Source organism: Lactuca sativa, chromosome 2, assembly GCF_002870075.4.
Source record: "Lactuca sativa cultivar Salinas chromosome 2, Lsat_Salinas_v11, whole genome shotgun sequence".
NCBI lineage: Eukaryota > Viridiplantae > Streptophyta > Magnoliopsida > Asterales > Asteraceae > Lactuca > Lactuca sativa.
In genome coordinates, this window is record NC_056624.2 from 24,174,307 (window position 1) to 24,201,749 (window position 27,443).

Below are 27,443 nucleotides of genomic sequence, written 5' to 3' on the forward strand. Positions count from 1 at the left end.
CTCTAAAACTCTCTGGAAGTGTTAGGGACAAGGGAGGCCGAGTTAGAGTGTTTAAGTAGGGTGAAAACACCCGGGTTAAGGGTTTACTCGTCCAACATAGACTCACCGAGTCTGGGACCCGACTCGCCGAGTCCCTTACTTAAATCCCGTGCCAAAATCGCTCCTACTCGGCGAGTCGGGCCTGCAAGTCGCCGAGTCCAAGGCAAAATGAGAAAAATACATAAGCAGGAATTGTACCAGGAATTTGGTGTTACAAAAAGAAAGATAACTAAATAGAGGAGAGAGGAGAGTTGTTCGGCTACCTAAGGTTGGCTCGAGCCAAGCACCATGGACTATGTGGGCAAGGTCACCTTGGAAAATCGTGGTGCTTACAAACCCTATTCCCTCGAACTTTATTGATATGACACAAGGGCAATGATTTCTTAATGATACTCCCTCCGTACCAAAATGATAGTCCACTTTTGACTTTTGAAGTCTTTTTTTCTTCAACTTTGACCTTAAATATTTTTATTTGTGTTATATATTGAGACAACCCAAATCTTTTTCCGTTAATGTTAGCCTGGTTCCATTAATAAAACTTGAATTTTATTTAATTCCGTCAAATTCTTATGATTTGGAAAGTCATTTAAGTTATATAATTGAATTTTCTTTTATGAGTCGGAACAAAAATCACGCGGAAACCCAAGTTTCCTTTGAAAAATCAATAGTTTTCGGCCTGAGTGATGTTCACGGCCGTAAACCCGTTTACGACCATACACCCGTTTACAGCCAGCGACAGGTGGCCCCCACCATCGACCATGGAACCCCCTATAAATATGAGCATCTACCCCTCATTTATACTTTTTTGGCCGAAAACTCTCTCCTTCTCTCTCTAACCCTCAACCGTTAACACAAAAAACACCCTCATTTCTTCCGAAAATCATCAAGAATCACCTTTGGAGGTTGTTTTGGAGCATCTAAAATGTGTTTTTCATCGAATCGAACATCATTATTCTTGAGTTTACGACCGTACACCCTTCAAACCTTCAAATCTTCAAATGCCATAAACTCGTTTATGAGCGTAAACCCTTCAAAGATTCAAAAATCCTTCAAGAACATTGTTCACGGCCGTAAACCCTTCAAGGGATTGTTCATGGCCGAGAACAGTTCACGACCCTAAACCCCTTCACGGCCACAAACTTCCTTCACACCGTGAATCTTGGTTGAAAACCCGTTTTTCCGATTCCATCGGGTCCCGGTAACATTCCTTAACAAAAAACAAGTGTTTTTCTAACACATTAACTAACGGATTCGCTAATTTAAATGCATTTATGTGTTTAACTATTATTAGGATTCCGATAACTTTGCGTGTGTGACAACCCGTAAATTATTCCGTCGCTGTAACTCATTCCTGTTAGTAAAACCCGTTTGTCCTTCAATTTTTCCATTAACATTTTGGATTAGGTCATTTAATTTAAGACTTTTATTATGACCTCGTGAGTATCCAAACCCATTAGAAACACATGAAAACATCCCAAATTATTATTTAGAAAATTTTTAGTTTCGACTACGTCGGGTTACAACAACTAAATCGGGTACGACCAAAAGCCTCGTTTAACGTCAGTATCGGGTAGATTTCCACCGATCCTCAAACTCAAATCATATTTAAAGTTGAAAGGACCTCATTTGAACCCTTTTCCCTTTCTCTCACTACTCTCTCTCTAAAAACTCAACCGTTTATCCAAAATCACCCATTTCAAGCTCCAAATAGGTATGTAATCCATCCTAGCTCATAGTGTATCATCTTTAACTTTCAAATTCGTGTTTAAATCATGAAAGAGGACCAAGAACATGTGTTTACGGCCCAGGAATAGCCCTAAGCCGCAAACACACATAAATGGGGTTTTGGAGCCCCAAAACCCTTCCAAACCACTTCTAGTGCTTAGATATGACTTAGGGGCTTACAAGATTGGACATAGAACACCAAAACCTTAGCATTTGAAGGGTAAACATGATTTTATGGCCCAAGAACATGCTTGGACCATAAACACCCTTTCTTAGGCCGCAAACACCTTTAAATGTGTTACGATGCCCCTTAAACACCTCATATGCCTTGGAATAATGTCTAGGATCACCCACCATTGTGTTAAGGACCTAAACATGCAAGAAACCATCCCTTTAAGAGATTACGGCCGTAAACCCCCCAAGAAATGTTTCCTGGCCTGTAAAATCCTATATAGTGGTCAAATGATGCCTAACTTCCTTCCATGGCTTGTACTTTGGACTAGAAACACTTATGCTTAACCTAGGACCACCAAAACACAAAAGGATTGAGTATCTGAGTGTTCACAGCCGTAAACTCCTTGTTTAGATCCGTAAACTCCTGAAATGGTCCATATGTTGATCAAATCCCCTTCCATAGCCTTAGAACTAAACCTAGCATCACCCCACAAGTGTTGTAAGGCCATTAAGCACCCAAGAATCCACCACCCATGAGTTTACGGCCGTAAACTCATGGGGATATGGTCTTAGGTCGTAATCTCCATTAGGAGTTTACTCTTGAAGAGCAAACTCCATATTTAGGCCATACACACCCTTAGATGCTACCCGGATCACTCCAAACACTTGAAATGAAGTGTTTCCGTGCCTCGGAGTGTATATTCTATTCTAATTATTAGTTCAAAGTCTAATTAGATAAAATTGTGTATCTCTTCATATTACATAGGAACCTCGCACGTGTTCAAGCCCTGAACTGACACTTAGCATCCTAGCCGACACATTTCTCGACCGGTGAGTTCATACCCCTACGCCTTTTTCTGTGTTTTCAATGTTTTCAGGGGGGGGGGGGAATACAAGCAAAAGTACAATAATATCTTGTACTTAAACTTATTATTTCATTTGAATTGTTTCATTTTCCATATACTTTTAACAATTGAAACCGTATTAACCAACCGTTTGACTTGCAGAGTTAGTTTTCAAACTGATTGCAAATCTTGTTACATAGTGTTATATTGTATATTTCGCAAATGATTTTCCACTTCATTATTGTTAAAAGTTATTAAACTTAGAACTTTATATACGTCCTCCGTAACACTCCACAGAGATACACGAGTGGAGGACCCCCTTCGTATGTAGAACTTAAAACAGGATTTTCCGCATTATTACTTGTAAATTTGTTAATCTTAATAATTGGAGACACGTCCTCTGAAACACTCCACAGAGATACGCGAGTGGAGGACCGCCCCTATAACCAGAATCTCCTGGAGGGAGAACGTGACTTGAGTGTATAGATCTATACGGGGCTAACTACCCCGCACTTGGCTGCTAGCTACAGTCGAACCGAAAGGTCCAAGGGTGATAAAAGTCATAAAATGATATTGGACTTCTTATTGACATATCTAGTATTTCGTATGGTTATGGACCTCTCAATTTGGATAACAGAGATTTACTTGTTGGTAATAATGAATTTAGTAAGCTAATAACATTAAGAATTAGTTTACTTTCCACACAATAGTTTTATATACGTGTTAAAACTAACATACATTTCAAGGATAACCAGGCTTTCGGGAAACTTCACACAAACACTTTAAGTATGGTAGATACTTGTACACTGCATTCCGAATCGATAACCAACTACAAACTTTTAGGAAAATAAGGGTTTTTCCTGGGATAACTTAACTGTTCATAACCAAACTGTGTAACATTTGATAACTAGACTTTTCATATAAGAAAATATGGGATTTTCTTGGATAACAACTGTTTCAGAAAAACTAAAGGAAACTTGTTAATTTTCAGAAAAACTAAAGGAAACTTGTTCGTTTTCAGAAAAACAAACCGCTTATGAACTCACCAGCTTTGTGCTGATTTTCAAACTGCTTGTATTCTCAGGTTCTCCTTAGACAGGTATCATGCTTTCTTTTGCAGAAGACGGAGCATATGGAAGCCACGTCATTACTTTTGTTTAGACTAATATATCTATAAAACATGTAATATTTTGCTTTTCTACTTTCAAACAAATGTAATGATTCTATGTAATGTAATGTTTTGTGTTTACTATGCTTACTATGTACATTGGTTATGATATTTTACATGACGTCCTCCGCCCCGAAATGTTTCTGCCATCGGTTTCGGGGTGTGACAGCATGCAACTCGAGAGTCCTCATTTCCAGTCCCGTCGTCCGACACATACACACAGCCAACAGTGAGTTCATACGCCTATGCTTTTACCATTTTTAAAGTTTTCAGGGGGAATACAAGCCAAAACACAAATGATTTTGTGAAATTATACAAAAGAATTTCAATAGATTTAAAACTTATGCAAATGATACAACCAAAAGATTTCCATGGTTTGTAAAATACTTAGATATTTTATCCCTTTTGTAACATACTGAGCATAAGGGACGTTTTCAACGTGCAACCATAATTGCATAGTTTTCAGATCAATACACGAACCAAGTACACAACACACATGCAAACTATAATAGGTATAGTTTGGGGTTTTCAATACACAGTTTTATGAATTCAGAGTTCTGCATTGCAAAACATATAAACTATGACAGATTTCGTTTATGATATACATTACTACATTCGGACTTCAAGAGTACAACATTAAATAATTTTTTAATTATAATTATTACCCTATAAAGTTTACACACGGATTCAAATACAGAAGAACCATACAGAGCTACGCGTAAACTAGTTAATACATGATTGTGAGACAACTCTTCAATTGTACCTTTTGGGGTACATGTTAAATCCTATCATAGTATAACCAGAGTCTCCTGCAGGGAGAGCGTGAGATTTGTGAATAGATCTATCTGGGACTGACAATCCCACACCTGAACTGCTAGGTATAGTTAGGCAGACATGTATGGGGTGACAAATGTCATATATCTAACACTTGAAGAATGTCGTAAAGGTCACTAGGTCATATTAAGCAGGGTTATACGACTCACAATAGTATGAAATAACCTTATTGTTTACGGGATTTCATTCTTCATTGGTTTTATTTTCATTAATAAAACTAGTTCATAATACAACCGGAGGATTCCAGGGATTTCAACTCACAGTTTTATTTTAAGTAATGAAACTACTATACATACTGGTAGTAATCAAGGTTTTCAAATAGAACATTCTATACATTACAGGTGATAGCCAGGGTTTTCATACAAAGAGTTTTCATTCAAAACAACGTTATACAATACAGCTGGGGGTGACCATACATGCAAACTAATACATTATACACTACTACAGAACAAAGTAATAAACATATATGTTAGAAAATATTTGATTTTCTTGGAAAGTACACAAATATTTTACAGATTCAATGTCAGGTTTTCATTACACAAACCTGCTTATGAACTCACTAGCTTTTATGTTAATACTCTCTTTTCAAAATCGCTTGTATTCTCAGGAAATCAGTAGTAGACAGGTACCTCGGCAGACTTTTGAGAAGACGGAGCATATAGAGTCTCGTCTTTGTTTTTTCTACTTTTGATGTATATAAATATGAAGCAAACAGATGTAAATACCTTTTTATATATATTCAATGTATTGGTTGTGTTTACTTTGATTACTATGTTGCAATTGTTGTGATACTACATATAACGTCATCCACCCCCGAACGTTTCCGACGTTTTGGTTTTGGGGTGTAACATATATTACTTGATAAAACTTATAAAAATAAAAAAACATTTAAAATACAATCCGTTCATATATTTTGCGTCAAGTATTATCTATAGAAACAAAATAATTAAGGTCAAAGTTGAAGAAAAATGACTTCAAAAATCAAAAGTGAACTACCAATTTCAGGCGGAGGTAGTATTATACTTTTCTTAGTATTACATTTTACTATATAACATAATTTGATTTAACTTCTTTTGAAAATTATCTTATTCATTACTAATCATATACTACAACCGACAACAACATTTATTTATCTTGGGTTAAAAATAAAACTAGGACTGTAATTGAATCGAGTTGAGTACTGTCAAGCTCCAAACTTGATTCAATTAAAAAACTAAGCTAATAATTTGTCTCGAGCATCAATTTTAAACTCGGACTCGAGCTTGATAGAATAATCAACATCTTCGAACCCGGATAGACTCGACTCGACTAATTATAAAAAGATAAAGTTACATTAAACCGAAATAAAAATACGACTAAGGTTATAAACTCAACTCAACTCTATTTTGTAAAATATGAATTAAATAAAGGATACAAGTATAAATATAAATATGTTCAATTAAGCTTGTGAGCTTCACAACCTGGGTATTTTAATACTCGATCTTGAATCGATAATATACTCGAGTAGCTCGAGCTAGATCTCGAGTTGATAATCCACTCGAGTAGCTCGAGCTACAGCTCAACTTGATAATCTACTCGAGTAGCCCGGGCTAGAGCTTTACTCGACTTAAACCGAGTCGATTTTGATTTAGTCTCGAGAGTATCACGAGCTGGCTTGACTCAATTTGACCTTACTTCACACTCGTCCTATTGATATAGATTTGCATATGATCTTTATGAAATTAATTAGTTATGCTTTGTGATATTAGATTTTTTGATGTTTTTGTGTATTACGTTTCTAATCGAATTAATGTAATATATCATTTAAGATGTTAAATTCTTAAAAATTAAGTACATGTTATTTCATTGCTATAATTCAATTCATCTTAAAAATTAAGTTGTTAAATTGTTAAAAGTATAAAAAGAAGTCATACAGTTGATTTATTAACTATAAGTTCCAAAGAAAATGAGAACCCATAAAAATATAAAGTGAAATTAAAAGTCTAATTTGAAGTTTTTATATAAAATTTGAACAAAATAATTAATTATTGTTTGATGTGATTACGGTTGAATATGTGAGTGATAGGAGGTTTTATACTTTCTCCAATGAACTCACTTTTTGATAAATGGTTTTCATCTTTTGGGTGCTAAGAGTAAGTCAAATGACTAGGCTAAGGACCTATTTTCATAACTCTTAATGCCTCTTAAAAAGTGGCACATTTGAATCTTTAAGATCTAGAGCGTTTGGTTAGCCCTTGATTTAGCCTCTTAATTTAAATAAATAAATGTCTGACCGAATCAGATGAGAGCTAACATCGCGTTCCTTTTTTTTCAAACCCTTACCCTCGTGACCCATATCTCTCTTCTCTTTAAGCATCAAAGAGCACCCACCTCCATCTCTCCCATGCATCACGTCGAACATGCATCCCGTCAAACACCAAAGAGGACCACCGCCTCATCGCACTAACCAACTCTATCACATGCATCGCCACCGCCGTAGGGCACCGTTTGCCCAAACATGGGAGGCGTTTTTTTTCTACTCATCGACATATCCCCCTTATCCTCCTTCTCATCCACTTCCTCTCCCTCTCCGGTCGTTGTCACCATTCCCTAAACCACCTCTGGCGAACGACATGTTTGGAAAATCGAAATAGGATTATGGAAATTTGGATAACAAAACAGGAATTGTGTAATCACTTTCCTTGTTTAATATTTCGATCCAATATGCCTTGGGTATCACAAAATCCAAACTTAGGATAATTACTGATGCAGCAATTCTGATTTTAGGCACACAATCAGAATCAATTTTAGAAGAAGATGAAGAAGGAAGCGTTTCCCGGTTTTCTGTGTTTCAATTGGCGCCGTTTTCTTTGATTTATCCAATCAATGGGACCCCGACTTGACATAGTAGCTTAGTGTTCGGTACTAACAATGTTTTAGTAAATACAAGTGTGCACTCCCACACCTCCTAACTTGTATTATAACTAAAACATTATTCTTGAAACACTTGTTAAGTCCATTACACTAAAATATATTTGGTGATAAAATCACCAACAATCCTCCCCTATTTTAGTGTAACCTTGAATTAAAAAACTTAAAAACAAAAGAAACAAAACTAATGCCTAAATGAAAATATCAATACGATTGAATTTTCATGTTATTATATTACACATTTCAAACATTCGAGAAATCAAGATATCTTAAAGATTGAACCCATCAACTCATTTGAATATCTGAAGATAATATACGCATTTGTTTAACAATCATCTAAAACAAAATAACTTGACACTAATTATAAAGCTGTGTGTCCCTATCCATGCTTGATCGTATAAAAGCCAAGTCCCAAGCTCTTTGAAGTAAGGCTATACTTCACGATCATATAGGTGATTCTTTTATTCATGTACCTGTATACATTTTATCAAAAGAATCATTAAGAAATCAAATTCATCCTGGTCTCTACAGGTTCAAACACACGTACCTTGGGATGTATTAATGTGTGTTTCAATTCATATAAATAAGCTTTCCTCATTGAATTCAACCTCTAACATTATATTAGAGGGGAATTGGGTGTCTCATTCATAAGAATTTATAAGGACTTTAAACCCATTCCTATAACAGACTTGTGCACTAAGTCTTGCGCCAAACTCTTAGTGAGATGGTCTGCCAAATTTTGTTGTGATTTTACAAACTCAATCGAAATCACACCATCCATGATTAGATTTCTAATCATCCCATGTCTAACATCAATGTGTCTCGAGTTACCATTATAAACTTGACTATAAGCTTTACTCAAAGTATAACACTATCACATCGGATAGATAATGGCGAAATCGGTTTCCTCCACAATGGAATCTCATCAATCAAATTCCTTAACCACACCATCCATGATTAGATTTCTAATCATCCTATGTCTAACATCAATGTGTCTTGATTTACCATTATAAACTTGACTATAAGCTTTACTCAAAGTAGAAACACTATCACATCGGATAGATAATGGCGAAATCGGTTTCCTCCATAATGGAATCTCATAAATCAAATTCTTTAACCATTCTACTTCCTTGCTTGCAGCAGCCAATGCAATAAACTCAGATTCCATTGTTGAACTTGTTATACAAGATTGCTTTTTAGATACCCATGAGATAGCACCTCCACGAAGCAAGAATACCCAACCAGTTTTAGAAGAGTGATCTTCTCTATTGGATATCCAACTTGCATCAGAATATCCTTCCAAGACCGAAGGAAATCCTGAATAACACAAACAATAATCCTTGGTTCCTTTCAAATACTTGAAAACACGATGAACCGCTTGCAATGTTGAGTACTAGGATTATGAGTAAATCTACTCAATTTTCCCACTTAGAAAGCTATATCTGGACGAGTGCTAGTCATAGCATACGTCAAAGAACCAATAGCTTGCGAGTACTCAAGTTGAGAAACTGATCTGCCTCTATTAGGCATCAACTTCATGCTTGAATCCATAGTGATGCTAAAGGGTGTACAATCACTGTAATTGAACCGTTTGAGAATTTTCTCAATGTAATGTGACTGTGTAATAGCAAGTCCCTTGTTCACCCGTTTAATCCTTATTCCAAGGATTACATCCGCCTCCCCCATATCCTTCATGGAAAACTTTGAAGACAATAAATTCTTTGTTGCATTAATTTGATTTTGATCAGTGCCAAAAATCAACATATCATTTACATACAAGCAAATGATCACACCAGATCCAGATGAATCAAAATGGCTGTACACACATTTGTCAGATTGGTTTAAAGAAAAACCATTAGACAAAATAACTTCGTCAAACTTCAAATGCCATTGTTTTGGAGCTTGTTTAAGTCCATACAATGATTTCACAAGTCTACAAAATTTTTGCTCATTTCCAATCAAAACAAAACCTTCTGGTTGTTTCATATAAACTTCCTCGTCAATATCACCATTAAAAAAGGCTGTTTTAACATCCATTTGATGAATTACTAGATTGTGAATAGCTACCAAAGCTAGCAACAATCTAATGGTAGAAATCTGTGATACCGGTGCATACGTATCAAAATAATCGATACCGGCCTTTTGTCTAAAACCTTGTATGACCAGACGAGCCTTGAATTTATCAATGGTTCCATCTACCTTCATTTTCTTCTTGAAAATCCATTTACATCCCAAAGGTTTAGAACCAGGAGGTAAATCAGATAACACCCAAACATAGTTTTCCATAATGGATGACATTTCTTCATCAACCGGTTCTTTCCAAAACATAACATCAAGAAACTGCATAGCTTCCTTAAAACTCTTTGGACCAGTCTCAACATGAGAGGAATATGATTATTGGTTCTCCACTTTATCCCTCGATCCTTCAACCAGAAATAGTTGAAAATCCTCGCCAAAATTTTTCGCGACTCGACCTCGTTTTCTTTTACAAAGTTGTTGTGTTTCTGAAATTGAAACAACATCCTTATCATCTGATTTAGGTACCTCACTTGTGCTTGGAATCAGATCCTTTGATCTTTGAATTGAAGAATACCGCAACTCATCAAAAATCGCATCTCGAGACACTATGATGGTATGAACAGAATATGCCTCATTAGGTTCTATAACATAAAACCTATAAGCTTTGGAATGTTCTGCATATCCAATAAATATGCAGTCAATTCCTCTTTCACCCAAATTTTTCTTTTTAGGTTCGGGTAATTTCACAACTGCTCGACATCCCAAATTCGAAAATAACTCAAATTTGTTGCTTTCTTGTGCCAAAGTTCATAAAGAGTAACTTTGTTCCGTTTATTAGGAACCCGGTTTAACACATAATTCGCTGTGAGCATAGCTTCACCCCAAAAGCCTTCACTTATACCTAAAAAAGAAAGCATCGAATTTACCATTTCATTTAAAACTAAATTTTTCCTTTCAGTAATACCATTTTGTAGTGGATTGTAAGGAGCTGTGGTTTTATGAATGATTCCAACCGATTGAAAGTATTCAGAATCCATGTACTCTCCTCCCCTATCCGTCCTAAGACATTTTATCGAAATACCTATCTATAATTTATCTTCGGTTTTATATACTTTAAATTTTTCCAAAGCCTCATTTTTGGAATGTAACAGGTACACATAACAAAACCGACCTGAATCACCAATAAATGTAACAATGTACTTTTTATTTCCCAAGGAAGGTGTAGCATGGAAATCACATAGATCACTATGAATCAATTCCAACACTTCTGTTTTTATATTAACATTTGGAAACGGTTGTTTCATGATTTTAGTTAACATACAAGTTTTGCATTTTTCAGAATAAATGTCAAAAGCTGGAATCAATCCGGATTTTGACATTTCAATCATTCTCTTAACATGAACATGTCCTAATCTATTATGCCATAACATAGTATTATCAAGATTAGATGCAGAAGTCATACAAGTAGATTTGACATGTGATGCACAACTTATAATATTTAACTTAAAAACACGATCACAATAATAACCAAATCCCACAAATATTCCACATTTAGACAACACATAGTTGTTTGACTCGATAACTTGTTTATAACCCATACAATTCAACAAACCACTAGACACAAGGTTCTTTCGAACCTTTGGTACATACAATACATCAAACAAACTAATTGTTTTTCCAGAAATAAACGTAATACTAACAACACCAGTTCCTAAAATTTGCTTTCATCCTTCATCCGCCATGTGTAAGACAGAACCTTTATTTACTAGGTTCAACTTCGTGAACCACCGTTCATCATTACACACGTGATGTGTAGAACAGGTATCAAGCCACCATGAATCTGTATCAACCCCCTGTACAAAAGAAACTTCTAGAGTTAGTAGCATAACATTGAATACTGAACTTACAAGATCAATAGTAATTTGACCTTTGGTTGCAGATTGATCATGAGACCCACTGCCACCACCAACATCTTTTCCAGTACCACTTGCACCTTTGTTTCCAAGTTTCACCCGACAGTCACGTTTCATATGCCTTTTCAGATGGCATCTCCAACACACAAGTTCCTTGGAATCCTTGTGTTTTTTGTTAGACTTTTGTTGTTACCCTCATACTTACGTTTTTTACCCTTGACCTTGTGATTAGAATTGTCTTCTTTATCACATTCAACCATATGAACTTGGGGCTGTCCAAATTCAGATTTGCCCTTTCTAGTTCCTTTGTCATTCTCTTGATCATGAAGTCCTTCTTCGATTTTCAAATGACTCCCAAGTTGAATCAAACTTATCTCTTCCTTTCTATGTTTCAGATGGTGTTTGAAATCTTTCCATGAGGGTGGAAGTTTATCAATCACACTTGAAACAACAATGGATTCATCCATGAACATGTTGTGTTGTTTGAATTGACCATAAATTCGTAGGATTTCATTATATTGTTCCATTACAGATCGAGAATCAACCACTTTATTATTGTTGAAATCAAAAATAATGAACTTTTTACTTGAAGCATCTTCTGCAATATATTTTGCTTCAAGTGTGTTCCATAATTCACGTCCAGTTTCAATATTTTCATGAGTGTCAAAGAGGGAATCACACATATCATTCAGAATGTGACCAAGGCAGATGTAGTTGTTATTCTCCAATATGCTTCTCCTTCTGATCTATTCCAGACTTGCATCTTCAACCTCTTCTAGTTTTGGAGTAGAAAGAACATAGACAACCTTCAAAGTGGTCAACTAGAAGTGCATCTTCTTTTGCCAACGTCTAAAATCTTGGCCCTGAAATTTCTCCAATTTGCCAAACGAAGTATTCATGTCTTTCAGTGAATTGCCAGCCATCTTTTCCAGAAAACGAAAATATCAAACAAGATTGTTGGGAAAATCGAAATAGGGTTATGGAAATCTGGATAACAAAATAGGAATCATGTAATCACTTTCCTTGTTTGATATTTCGACCATATATGCCTTAGGTATCATGAAATCCAAACTTAGGATAATTCCCAATGCAGCAATTCTGATTTTAGGCACACAATCAGAATCAATTTTAGAATAAGATGAAGAAGAAGCGTTTCCTGGTTTTCTGTGTTTCAATTGGCACCGTTTTCTTAGATTTATCCAATCAACGGATTACTGAAAATAGTTTGTATCTTTCAAACAAGAAAGATTAGTCCTTAAATTTACATCTTTCAAGAAAGACAGATTAGTCCTTAAATTGGCGCCATTTTCTTTGATTTATCCAATCAACGGATAACTGAAAACAGATTGTTGGGACCCCCGACTTGACACAGTAGATTATTGTTCGGTACTAACAATGTATTAGTAAATACAAGTGTGCACTCCCACACCTCCTAACTTGTATTATAACTAAAACATTATTCTTGAAACACTTACTAAGTCCATTACACTAAAATATATTTGGTGATAAAATCACCAACACGACATCCTCTAGCCCTTAGCCGACAACAGTAGGTAAGCTTTTTTTTTTCCTTGATTGGAGAAGGAGATACTCTGATTTGAGCATGGAATACAACACGTTTCAAGGCAATGAATTCAAAACAGTGTGATTCTAAACATGTTTCAATCCTTGAAAAAATCATGCCGTTTTGATACTTCATATATAATATGTTTAGGTGAGTGCATATTTTGTATATTGTTCTTCAAACAAATGAGATGACATTTCGATTGTTATTTGTTTGTATAAATGATTTTTGAGATTTGTAGAAATTATGGGAACAAATTAGAGGAAGAAAAGAGATCCATCTGAGATGGGTTGCAATTTTTCTCTTGCTTTTTGTTGAAATCTATTGTTGATCTTGTTGATTTTCTTGATTTCTACATATATTTGTTGTGTGTACCCTTATAGTGTGCCTGATGTATTTATTTAAATGTGTATGTATATAAAAAGATTGGTTAAATGCAGGAAAGAATAAATATTATATGTTTATATTTCTTCAATTGTGATTGTGACTTTTGGAAACTTTGTTTTGTAAAACTTGTGGGTTTTGGAATAGTTTTCAAAATAAAAAAAAAAAATTGCCTTGATTTTGTGATGTTACAATAATAATAATAATAATAATAATAATAATAATAATAATAGTAATAATAATAATAATAATAATAATAATAATAATAATAATAATAATAATAATAATTCACTACTAGAAACATGGGTTTTAGCGACGGATTAATCCGTCGCTATTCCGTCACTAAAGATCTTTTGCGACAAATCTGTGACAGACTTACTCCATAGCCAATTTAAATGTGGCTAATAACTTAGCGAGAGATTTAGCGACGGATTTAATTTTCCTTTGTAACGACTTTAGCAATGGAATATCCATCGCAAATTGCTCCCTTAATACCGTCATTTTAGGACATCAGCGACAAAACTAAATAAATATTCTGTCGCTAATTCCTTGCAAACCTCTATATCTGTCTTTTTATATTTCGTCGTTAATCCCTTGCAGACCTGACTGTAGATTCCATTCGGTCTTTTTCTTCTTCATAGGCCTCACATTCTTTCCAACTGTTTGAGAAAAATCAATAAAGTATGTCAGTTGCGTTAAACATATTAAGGTATAAAATGTGAAACAATATGTTTTTATGCTTAAACAATATGTTTGTTTGCTGAAATGGAATGAATATCTTATAATATGTAAATTAAATGCTTACTCTATATATTATTTAATTAACGAATTATTTATTTACATAATAAGAAAAATTCAATATAATACAAAGCTCATTAAAACTCATATAAGATTAAAATATATATTTTCGAGTAATTCTACTAATATAAAATTGTAATTTAATTAAACTCGTAGTCTTTTCTTAAAGAAGATGTATATCATGAAAAATTATATAGATAATAAAGAAAAGACCCACAGGGTAAGGAATGAAGATTAACATAACGGAAGAAGGGAACCACATTCCTTCAAGAATGGCTGAGTCAATTCCATGAATGGAATGAACCATTCCATTCCTATCGTGATTCCATTATACAAAACACTACCATATAGTTTTTCTTACCTAGTTCTACAGGAACATAGTCAATAGTCAACATCATGTGGAGGCCTTCTAATAATACTTCCATTCTCTGCCAACACAATTTCCATGTAATTACAACCAAAATTAGTTTTAATAAAAGATAACAGAAGAAGTTTTGAGACTTAATGGACATATGAAATCATAATAGATAGAATGAAAGTCTATTGTAGGAAAGAAATAGTTAAAAAAATAGAAAGCTTACTTTTACCACCTTCACTCGGATCCTCCAAATGATAAGGAGATGAATTCCAACACCTTTTAAAATTATCAGCTGATGATACTAAACTCCTGAATTCTTCTACTTTTTGTTTAAGATTGAGATCAGGGAGTTGTGGTATTTCTTGCAAGAAAGAAATTTCTTCATCAATATGTCAAAAATGAATGGATTGCAACAAACAACTAAACTAGAAATTTAATCAACAAAACAAAAAGAAGAAACAAAACTTAACTTACAGGGAGTTCTACTTACTTTTTCCTGCAATGGAAGGACACATGGTGTTTGTTGGAAGCATGCTTTTCCGTTGATAAAGGACATTAGTGTCTACTCATAACTCATTTGAAACTAAACTAAATGCAGGACTAGAATGGAATTGAATTCCGATTCCGACCAAAAAATATATGAAAAAACATGATGAAAAAAAAATACCGTGTTTGCATATTGGTCTTCAGAAATTTCTCTTTTGGGGTTTGATCTTTGAACATTTGTATTGACCATAATGGGCCATCTACCACACCAAAACTAATTTTTTTAATTAGGAATAAAATCACAAAATTAACCTTCATGGTCTCTAGTGCCATTAGCCCTTTTTTGATCGCATGCAACCAACCTTATCAATAATACAGTTGTAGGTACCACCCAAGAACTCTGGAATTCAAATGCCAAAAAATATGAGAATGGATAAAAAAATAAAATATATTATCAACAAGATAAAAGTATTATCAGATTTCCTATCATTCTACCCAAAAAAATATTATCAACAAGATAAAAGTGGTAAAAAAATAAAATATATATTGAATGAGAATGGACATAACAGACATACTTATGCAATTCAGAATAATATGCAATTTTGTTAGCCTTGTTGCACTCTTGGTGACGGAGAATGGCATCAGGAGGAAAATCTCCTGAGCAGCCGAAGAGCCCCTGAACATGAATTTAGTCATGTAACAATAAACAAGGGTATAATTGTCTTTTGCAAAGTATTAGTTAGAATGACTCAGAAGGGGCTACAAAGACATCGCCAAGGGCATTTTGGGAATGTGGAAGAAGTTCAAGAAATGGAGTCAACTCCCTTCGGGCTATCCCAATCAGCTCCTTTTTGGGAACAACTTGTTCTTTCTTCCCATCCCATTCGAGAGAGATATTTGATTTTATATTTAAATCATGAAATATTTAAAGTTTATATCATGAAATATTATTTTAAAAAACTTAAAACGTACCCAACATCAATCATTTTGAGGAGTTGGTTTTGGTATGTGCTGCCCAAAACCTACATGTAAATAAAGTCATTGACGAGTCAACTCGAATTTTTTATAAAAATGAAGTTCTATTTTATAAAAAATGGAAAGAACTTACATAAACCTTAGCAGTAGTCTTTGGATTAAAGAAGAATTTGATTGTGTTCTACAAAAGCCTAAACCCAGACCATAGAATGAAAAAATGGAAGTACCAATGCCATGCCATTAACCTGATGTCAAACTACAAGTTAAAAGCTATCACTATCCTAAACTCTAATACTTTATAAACATACACTTATCTAACCCCCATCACTTAAATGTCCAAAATACCCTTTCCTCATGAAAATAAAACCAGTTACCTATAAGGCTCCCATCACATCGATGATCTAATAATGTCCCAATTTGTCAAGACATGACACAATATATTGTACAAATGACCTAAATACCCTCCTCATTGAAGAAGTTCGTTTTAGTCTTTTTGTATGAAAAGATGTACCTTGTATTGACATCAGGAGAAGTTGAACACTCTGCCAATAACGACACACTCCCTTTACCATCTATTGCATCAAGATCCATTATTGTTGCAACCAGTAACTCCAGCTGCAAAAGATTGAATTAGCCTCCTACTTTCATTTAAAAAAAATTGAAATTTATATTTTGGTTTTCTTTTTTCTGCTGACCTTTTCAAGGTCAGTATAGTCAATTCCATCAGCCTTGGAAAGTGCAGATGCCATATCCCGATAAGCGTCCTGGACATATCTTTATAGATTTACAATGAAATCTAAAATGTTGAAGAAAAAATGTGATTTATAATAGTAATGGGATCAGTTGACACCTCACCAGGGAAAAAGTCTAGAACTTTCACATACGCCTAGAATACTAATGTTGTTCATGTTGGATTAGTGTCTAAGTCCATAACTGTTCTGGTATGTACTTGACCCGATGGTGCATGGTCCTTTTGGGTTGCCTTCACCAAAGCAACTTGATTGGAGAAATGAATAAAGAGAGAGAGGATAATATGATTTATTAATATGTTATAAGAATAATATATTGAAGGAGAAATCATATTTGTTTAATTAATATTGGTCGATAATTAATTAAGAATTAGTTTTGTGATCAAATGTAATTAATTAAACTAGAGGGGCTGATTTGTAATTATGTGATAGTTACAAAATAAGGTAAGGATTATCTTATAAGTGTGGTGAACGAATTTAAGGTTGGAAAGCCTTAGAATTCGAGTATGATAAGGATTCAAGGATTATCTTATTGGTTGCTTAATGGATAATCAACTAGATAAGGATAATGACTGAAACCCTATCTCTACACCTATATAAACAACCCCAAGGCCATGAATTCGTGTATCCCTTCCCAAGAAGTCCCAAATACGAATTCTAACCTCCCTCCTCTCTCTTTATACCTTCTCCACTTGCTTATGGTGTTTGTAAGCCATTAGAGGAGTGACACTTGTGACTCTCAGCTTTCCAAGGTCTATTCAAGGAGGAATTGGATTGTTATTGCTATATAACAATCAAGGTATGTTCTTAAACCTATTTACATGTGAATTCTGATTTCCATATGCTATAATTAGGGTTCAAAGTCTTGGATTCAAAGTATGTACAATAGAGGAACCTAGATCCGAGCTTTAGGGTTTGTATGAGCCATAGGATGTCTTATGACCAAAAAACCCATCAGTGGTATCAGAGCCATGATTGGTTTCTATTGTATTGATGCTTGATGTAACTGAAAATCGTGTTTTGGCCTCACTGTTCGACCTGACTCGGCGAGTCACTCTTGGACTCGGCGAGTCAGCCCTACTCGGCGAGTTCCAGAGGGTGACTCGGCGAGTCGGTGCGTCAGACAGTGCTTATCTCGGGATTTCTTGCTGTTTTTGCATTGGGATAATTACCTTATCATCTTAGATTAATATTAATCCGATTATATGATATATTTGACTATAATTTTAATCTAATTGAAGATATTTATCAATTAATAAGATAATTGTTTCCTTATAAGATAATTGATTAATTATTTTAAGAAAATTGATAAATTGTTTTGCAAGAAATCATCAAATATGGATAATTATGTGATTAAATGTTAATTTGAATTATTTGTTATTTGATCCTTGTTGTTGTGAAAAGTTTCATATTTGGCCCTTTAGGTTTTATAGTTTAAATTTGAACCCCAAAAGCTTTGTTGTTTTGAAATTTAAATAGTTGAAACCCTAATGTTTTGAAAAAGGTTTCAAAACTTGCCCACAAGTTTTGGAATTTAAATTTTGATTAAATAGTTTAATTTTGATGCATATTTAAATTCTAAACCCTAATGTGTTGAAATGTTTCAAAACTTGCCCTCAAGTTTTGGAATTTAAAAGTATATTAAAAGTTTAATTAGGAATGTTAAATTCTAATACTCTAGTATTGTTTTGAAAAAGTTCACATCACACCCTTATGGTTTTATTAATTAATTAAGGTGTTTAATTAAAGAGATTTAATAAATCCATAAAAGTTTAGGTTCACAATTTAAGTGAATTAAAAGTATAATTGTTAAATTGAACCACCTAATATTTTAAAAGTGTAAAATACACCCTATACTATATATAACATTAAAAGTCTAACATTATATATATGTATAACTAAAAGTCAGTCTTACCGTTAGTAGGCCTCATTCACGAAGCTAGTCTATAAGGGGTGTTTAAGGAAATTGCCTATAAAATGGTGATTGAATGGGTATCCACTCTTACCCACCGCACTCTTGACTAGTGGAGGGTCGTTAGCCGAATGGGTAAGATAGGACGAAACCTTCCATTATAAGTATAATGAATTATAAAAGTAACTAAATGTTTTCAAAATTCCCAATCTTAGTTACTTAGGCAAAAGTGAATTGATGCAATTCCATGAAATTACACTTTGTGCCCTTGCGAAGACGTTAGTGGAGCGTGTGTGGTTTACCGGCACACTAAATGGTTCTAAGCAAAGGTAGCAAAGGGTGACTCAATATTTGTCATAGTTCGGTGGAGCGTGTGTGGTTTACCGGCACATCGAATAGGTGACTGTAACATGTGAGGGCACCATGTAAGTTTGCATGGTTATTCACACCCGCTTTGTGATCCTCGGCATCCCAGTCACAAACAAGAGGGGCATATCGAGATATAAACATGCCATTGAAAGTTCAATGTATCTCAAAGGATCTAGGAGTTTTCATAGATTTAAGACTTAAATTTCTTTTTCGTTTTTTCATGGTGGAAATTAGTGAATCGTCATTCACTTACCTTCAAATATTCTGCAACTAGATTACGGCATCCCTTTTCTAGGTTGTAGCGTATTGTGTTGGGTCCTAGCCTTGGAATTTCATTTGGGTGATCTACCAAGGACTCAATCTATCAACTAACTTGAATTCGTTTTTCTCCCGTTTTGTAGATGTCAAAGTTCGACAACTATGGTCTTCTCAAATCCCGTGGAACAAGCATTCCACATGAAGATGATATTCCACGATTCGATCGAGGAACAAGAAATCATGCTTCACTTCCTCTTCCTCCTCCAATTATTCTCCCTAACCCACAAGATTGTAAAATTGAAAGGTTCAATATCACTCAAGCCCTATTGGCAAGGAAACATAAAGAAGGAAAGTCGGTATGTGCACACGTCCTAGGGATGAAGTCGCGCATTGATAGACTAAGTATGATGGGATCCGTTGTCTATGAGGAAATGGCTGTTGATTGGGTTCTTCAGTCACTTCCTAACTCGTATAGTGAGTTCGTAAGAGAGTACTATATGACGAACCACAACGTGACCCTTATAGATCTCACCTATATGCTTATTGCTGCCGAATCAGCAATGGTTTGGCGCAATAGAAAAGCAAAGTTGATTGGTGAATCTGCCTTCAAGACCTCTATGGATATAGACAATGGCAATGAAAGACATGCAATGATCGAAAAGTTTGATCATAAGAGAAAGGCGATGTCTGAAGTAGTTCCATGTGTTGTTCCAAAAGAGTCAATTTGCTTTTATTGCCAAGAGAAGGGGCATTGGAGACGAAGTTGCCCTAATTACCTAAGAGATCTAAGAGATGGGAGAGTCAAAGGTATGACTACGCTTTAGGTAAAAATCCACTATCTAACTCCATTAAGTTCCTATTCATTGATTCTTAATACATAATGTAATAAGATTACATTTGAGTGCTTTGTAGGGTCGGTGAAAAGAAAGGAAGCTTGATAAGAGAGCAAGATGAATCTAATCACAAGAGATGGATCTCGATCGCATGGACTTGAAGATTAGATCTTGAGCTTAGAAAGTTATGATAGAGTTGTTAGAAATTTTCTTTTGTACATAGTTTTTCAATGGATTTTGCATTGTAAGGACAAATTTTTCCGCTGCTTTTATAAATAAAATAAATTTTGTTTGACTTATTTATTTAATTGTTTTATTTCCTTACAATGAAATCATTATGAAAATCGATGTTTGAATATTTCTACAACGAATGGATATGATTCTTGTTTATGTTATTTATGGAAATGTCAAGAATTTACCAAATAGGGAGAGTTTCTTATCGCCCAAAGTTTCAATCGGACAGAAATTTGGAATCATGCAACTTGGTTGCATGATGAATGAGAAATTCATATTTGGAAATTAGACCAATTCGTTGACAAAGTGTCAAGTGAAGGACTAGGAGATCAAGTACACAAAGTAGTGTGTTGATCAAGTTCACCATAAGAATAACAAAGATATTCGTCATGACTTACTAAAGGCTTAGTAAATATGATTATACTTACAAGATTAAGTGTAATTCTAAATTGATTAAAGGGTTTGGATCAATAGTAGAACGAATAAGAAGAATCAAGTAGGCAGAAAGATAAAAGTTTTTCCATTCTAAGAAGAAGGGAGAGTACCTTTTATGCTTTATGATAGGTCTTAATGATTAAGAACCATATCTCAATTGATCCTCTAAGTGAGTCTTAGTACAATTGTATGTCCAAGAAGAGGAATCAAGAATTGAAGAAATGGTTAAATCAATAAGTCAATCATATTTCGTTCCAAAACAAGTCTTAAAGTTAAGATTGTGACAATGAGTGAAAAGTATTAAAGGTTTATAACATTCATCAAATGTAGGAAGTTGTGATGTCTTGAATAAGACAAAGGCCAACTAGTACCAATTTATGAAGTGTTTTGATAAAAGCTACACTAACTCTTGAATATTTGTTTGTCAAAGAAATGGTTATTGACAAAAGAATCGTATATGTCAAGGAGTCAGTGGGAGTCTTAATGGTCTTGAATAGTTTCAAGAACAAATCAAATAAACCTTACCTATCATCACTAGCACACGAGTTGAGGTTGACAACCTATCGTGTTGACATTATTTTGATTCTGTGCCAATCCAATCGAGTTAATTATGCATGTGAGTTCTATGAGTTCTCATGTTGAACGCATAAAAGGCAAAGCACCTTAATCAATGAAAGGTACATTGATAGGAAAAGGTGAGCTGCTTAACTACTTGGAAGACATGGTGGGCAGCTGTGCTACCATAAGGCAAGAAATCAAGATTGAGAAAGTTCGGTCCATATGAGTTTGAATTTGTTGTAAACTTTGGTTTTAACAAATTCACATGGATAGGAACAAATACACCGCTCAAATCTAAGTGTCATAAGATTTCCTCCTTCATGAAAATGATTGTGAGGAAATGCTTTCACTAAGAAAGATTTTAAGAAGATAGTGATTGTAAAATTGGATTCTCAAATTCAATTATGGTTACGGTATCCCTTTCCATAATTTGAATTGTGAGGTTTGGCAATTAGTCTTAAGTGTTTAGAAACACATATGAACTATCGAAGGCAAAGGTGTATAAGTTCAAAAAGCCTTGATAAAAGATTATCAAAGCATTAAGTATTAGAAACATGAACTTAAGAAATTCAATAAGTATAGTTTTCTGAAAGTTAAGATGTTTATGAATACATGTCGAAGCTAGTGGGAGCATAAGTGTTATGTTTTATAATAATCATCAAGATAGTGGGAGCATAAAAGTTATGATTGTATGATTATTAAGGAAAGTATTGCAAGGTTAGCAATATTAATTATAGAAAACAAGAGTCATACTTTGCAAAGTTGTAAGAGTTGAAAGGTTGTGTTGCTATAATTAAGGGAGAGAATATTATGCTCCATTTCAAATCTAAAGGATTAGGTTGAGAAATGTTAATAAATTTAGTCAAAGGTATATAGTGTGTTCTTAAAATTTCGATTATGATTATGGCATCCCTTTTCACAATTCGAATTTTGAGAACATAGCAAATAAAACATTATGCGTCGTGTCCCATACGCTTCGGGTATAGGATCGATTGCAAATGCTTAATGTTTGACCATTCTAAAATTTTCCAAATGTCGAGCGCATTTAGAGGGAAAAGGGACTAGAATTGGTTTTGACTAAAACAATTAAACAACTATCAAAGGACAATCCAAGTTCGACGAGGATTGGTCGCTTGTGAGTAGTTAGAAGTATAGTATTGGAAAATATGGAAATGTTTCCATATTGGATGGACCATATCGACATCATTATGAATAGATAAGATTCTATGAGTTGTCATATGGAACATATGGAAGTATGTCCATATTGGGAATTGAATATTGAGAAATCTATGACTAGATTAGAAACTTCTATGCAAAAGGATGTTCAAAGAAAGTACTTTGAGTGAGAGACATCACATCTATGGAATTGTCTTGTAACAATCTCCGATAGAGGAATTTGTAATATCATTGGCAATAGTCTTTGTGACTTTGGTGCAGTGACATTACGAAAGGATAAGTTGCATAGAATGTTAGAATCTAGCATATTCTATAAGTAGCAAGAATTGGATATTCTTTGACTTATGAAAAACGGATTTGGAGTTGTGAAATGAGAAGGATTGGAAATGTGTTCAATATGATCTATTTCACAAAGTAAGAACCATAGGTAAACATTGTGTGCATGCTAGGAGTATGGGACAAATGTTGTAATTCAAGTAAGAAGTTGATTACCCGAAACGACAAATAATGAGTAATCAATATGGTGATAAATAAAAGGTGTTTTATTTATGCTCAAAGGTTTGAGGCCATATGGGATTAGTATTATTCTTGTGTTTCACATTTGCATGTTTTGACTTCCAGAATAATTGAGTTTATTAAGAATAATCGAATTATTCAAACGGGCCACAGTCGTTCATATGTTGGAAGTAGATATGAATGAAGACTGTCGTGAATTGGTGTGTGGAATGTCTAGAAAAGTATTAGACATAAGCAAATGTTTGCTGCAACGTTCATGAGTGCTTATGAATGTGATTTGAGCATTGGATTAGACCCACGCTCACTTGGATCACTCCATGGATTGTATCACGAGTGATTGGTGAGACGATAACATCTTATATTCTTGAAACCGAGATGTGTGAGTTGTATCTTGCAAATCGGTTGCACATTGATAATATGTAAACGCACCAGTAACTTGGTGTTATAAAACATATTGTTGTGTGTGATTCGGTGCGTGAGTACAAGCGAGCATTGTATCAAAGTTTATCCATTCCTTTTATTCAAAGTAGGATAAAAGCGATATCTTTGGGCCCCTCGATGGTTTAGTGATGACAAACGTAAATGCTCGGCCGAGCTAGGGCTAATTTGATTTGTTCAATTAGTCAGTCGTCATAAATCAGAAATCGAGAAGTAGTACAAAGAAAATGATTTGAAATCATTTCTCATATGATATCTAGAATGGAGGAATATATGATCCCTTATCTAAGGACACGCGTATTTGATATGATCAGAGTTGACAGCGGCTTTGGAAAGCTACAATTGCAGATCGGGATCCGAAGTCATACGCAGAATAGTTATTAGACTTATCCAAGTGGGAGACTGTTGGATTAGTGTCTAAGTCCATAACTGTTCTGGTATGTACTTGACCCGATGGTGCATGGTCCTTTTGGGTTGCCTTCACCAAAGCAACTTGATTGGAGAAATGAATAAAGAGAGAGAGGATAATATGATTTATTAATATGTTATAAGAATAATATATTAAAGGAGAAATCATATTTGTTTAATTAATATTGGTCGATAATTAATTAAGAATTAGTTTTGTGATCAAATGTAATTAATTAAACTAGAGGGGCTGATTTGTAATTATGTGATAGTTACAAAATAAGGTAAGGATTATCTTATAATTGTGGTGAACGAATTTAAGGTTGGAAAGCCTTAGAATTCGAGTATGATAAGGATTCAAGGATTATCTTATTGGTTGCTTAATGGATAATCAACTAGATAAGGATAATGACTGAAACCCTATCTCTACACCTATATAAACAACCCCAAGGCCATGAATTCGTGTATCCCTTCCCAAGAAGTCCCAAATACGAATTCTAACCTCCCTCCTCTCTCTTTATACCTTCTCCACTTGCTTATGGTGTTTGTAAGCCATTAGAGGAGTGACACTTGTGACTCTCAGCTTTCCAAGGTCTATTCAAGGAGGAATTGGATTGTTATTGCTATATAACAATCAAGGTATGTTCTTAAACCTATTTACATGTGAATTCTGATTTCCATATGCTATAATTAGGGTTCAAAGTCTTGGATTCAAAGTATGTACAATAGAGGAACCTAGATCCGAGCTTTAGGGTTTGTATGAGCCATAGGATGTCTTATGACCAAAAAACCCATCAGTTCATACCTATGACAACCAAAAAGTTTCCTGGATTCTGGTTCACCTACATTGATTAGAGCAAATGAGAAGTTGGTTGTGTGTTTTGAACACTAAGCAATTTGTACCTTTTTATGAGATAATCCTAAAAAAGAATTGATCCATCATGTAGCATCTTTTGGATTTCTTGCTCCTAACAGTTAATAACAATGTAGGATTAAAAGAAAGTAAGTTTACTTTCATTAGGAGAAAGGAATGTGTACCTTCATAAGATAGCCATCATTAGAACCACCAACATACATTGGTCTTACCCTACTCTGAAATTGAAAATAATGTATTTTAGTAATTACAAAAATTCCACCAAAAAATGAGAATTAAAGCAGAAATTTTCAATGTAGAGTAGTTGGTTATGAGTCAATCTAAAGCTTCTTCTATACAAAAAAAAAAAATCTCATGAATTTCTCAAAACCAAGGAAGGAAAGTGTGAAAATAAAGAAAAATGGAGCATGTAAAAGCTTAGGGTTGGTAATAATTTTCAATTTGTCATCTTGTGTACCCTAATTTTCTTAAGATGTAGTTTTAATCTTCATCGGTAGTAAATTGATTTACCTGCAATCTAATGCAAAGAACCAGAGTAAATCAACGGAAATTTGCAGAAGTCCATGTCGGATTCAACAATCCATAAATCTAAAATTAAACTCAACACAATGACCAAACTTAATTCAAAACTTGAGTTTTTCTAAAATTTATGGGTGATTTGGGAAATTGGCTAGGATTAGGATCAAGGTTTGATTTAGGATTAGTAATAGAGAAAACAAAAGCCTGGAGAAGTGCATATGGAATTGATTGTTTGAAATTCATAGCAACCCAACATCGGGGATTGATGCTTGTATCGTTTTTGGAACCTTCAAACATTTTGGACCTGTCGATTTCAGTTGTTTGCTGCTACGCACCGTTCTTGCTTTCGTTGTGCGTTTTCGATTTCTTGCTTTCGTTGTGCGTTTTCGTTAGTAATTTTTGTAATTACTACAAGTTTTCAAAGTGTTCTAGATCACCAACAGAACCGCCGCCGCTACGCTATTAGGTGATCGACACCGCTGGTGATCGACGCCGCTGTTGCTGCTGAGCGGTTGTACAATCTAAATCAACAATATATGATGAACCAATAGATCGAAAAGCGTTATCTGGGAATTAAGTGGTGAGTCAACAAGGAAGGGAGACGGACCGAAAGGAAAGCCAATGAGCATGTGCTTTATGATTAGGTTTTCCTTTCAGAGGCTTCAAAGACGAGCGATGCAGGTTGACTATGGTGGAGGCGATTTCTTGGGCGGAGGAGAGACTTGACGATCATTTAGGGCTTTTGGAGGAAATTGTTCCTTTGTGAAGAATTTAGAGGGAATGAGAATAAAACGAGGGAACAAGAAAAGAAAGAAAAATGGGGAATGAAAAAAGGAGGCGTAGATTTCTGCGAGGGCTTGGCGAGGGTCAAGAAAAAAAGGCCTGTAATTTTTGCAATCTGTTGTTGTTCCCTCGTTAGGAGGTTTTACTTACTGACGGTTTAGCGAGGGATGGTTTTTTGTCGATAAAATCCTGATAATCCATCGTTAATCCCTCATTAATACCTTCCTAAAATACTATAATTATTTTGATCAAAATATTTGTGGGTTCCGTCGCTGATCCAATAAACTGTCACTGATTAGCTACAGATAGAATCCATCGCAAATTCCGTCGCTGTAGGTCAGGTTTCTAGTAGTGATTGTGTTCACGATTTTATCTAGAAATATGGATGAATCCATTGGAGATGATAAGCATTAGGGCGACACACTAATCATATTTGTAAATTGTGCATATATGTTTTTAGCTCAACACAAACTACATTAATTATATTGAGTGTTTTTTGTAAAAAAGAAGTTGAGGCGTCACCTCGTATTAATGAAATCTTTATGGAGACACAGTTTAATGTTGCTTCGAAGGCGACATTTTAGACTGGAAAGTTTGATTGGTGGGAGTGACGTACCGATAGGTCTCAGAAGGCATATGAACGTTATCTTTATCACTTTTGGATATTATTCTCTCCTGTTTTAATACAATAAAAATATTGTTGCTTTGATAAAGTGTATGAAAATCGATAAGTATTTATATTACATTACTAGCATATATCGGGTATGATGTTGAGTTGTGGTTGTAAAAAGAGAGATGGAGAAGGAAGTGTCACATTTTTAAATAGGACCCTCTAATCTCCAATGCTCGGTAACAGGGTGTTTCACGTCTTCCATTATGGATAGAAATGAAGTATGCCCAATCATATAAATATATTTACTAATAAAATAATTTCATTTTGTTTTTATGGATAAAAATGCAGTATGCTTCTATTATGGATAAAAGGTAATCTATACTGCCTATATTGGTAAAAAGACTATAGTAGGTTGTTATTATGAATAAAATATAATGTATTTTACTATTATGTATAAAAATAAGGTGTGGTCCAATTATTGATACAAAAAGTAAATTATATTGTTTTTATTGGTGAAAAAACTATACGTTTTTATTTTGAGTAAACGAATGCAATTATATTATCTATATTGGTAAAAAG

At 34.5% G+C, this 27,443-nt stretch overlaps 1 long non-coding RNA gene across 3 annotated transcripts; it reads right to left on the minus strand.

The window, feature by feature from the left end:
• Positions 1-14,731: 14,731 nt before the first annotated feature.
• Positions 14,732-26,637, minus strand: LOC111888718 (uncharacterized). Of its 3 annotated transcripts, XR_008229938.1 has the most exons (12): positions 25,460-26,637; positions 25,114-25,167; positions 24,979-25,043; positions 24,881-24,917; positions 16,888-16,956; positions 16,704-16,807; positions 16,326-16,437; positions 16,190-16,239; positions 15,793-15,893; positions 15,222-15,617; positions 14,955-15,092; positions 14,732-14,801 (listed from the first exon to the last, which is right to left on the minus strand). It is a non-coding gene; the product is annotated as an uncharacterized LOC111888718 (long non-coding RNA). The 3 variants fall into 3 exon arrangements; XR_006188692.1 differs by having other exon boundaries at positions 14,955-15,617; XR_008229939.1 differs by having other exon boundaries at positions 14,955-15,617; positions 16,326-16,448.
• Between the last annotated feature and the right edge of the window lie 806 nt (positions 26,638-27,443).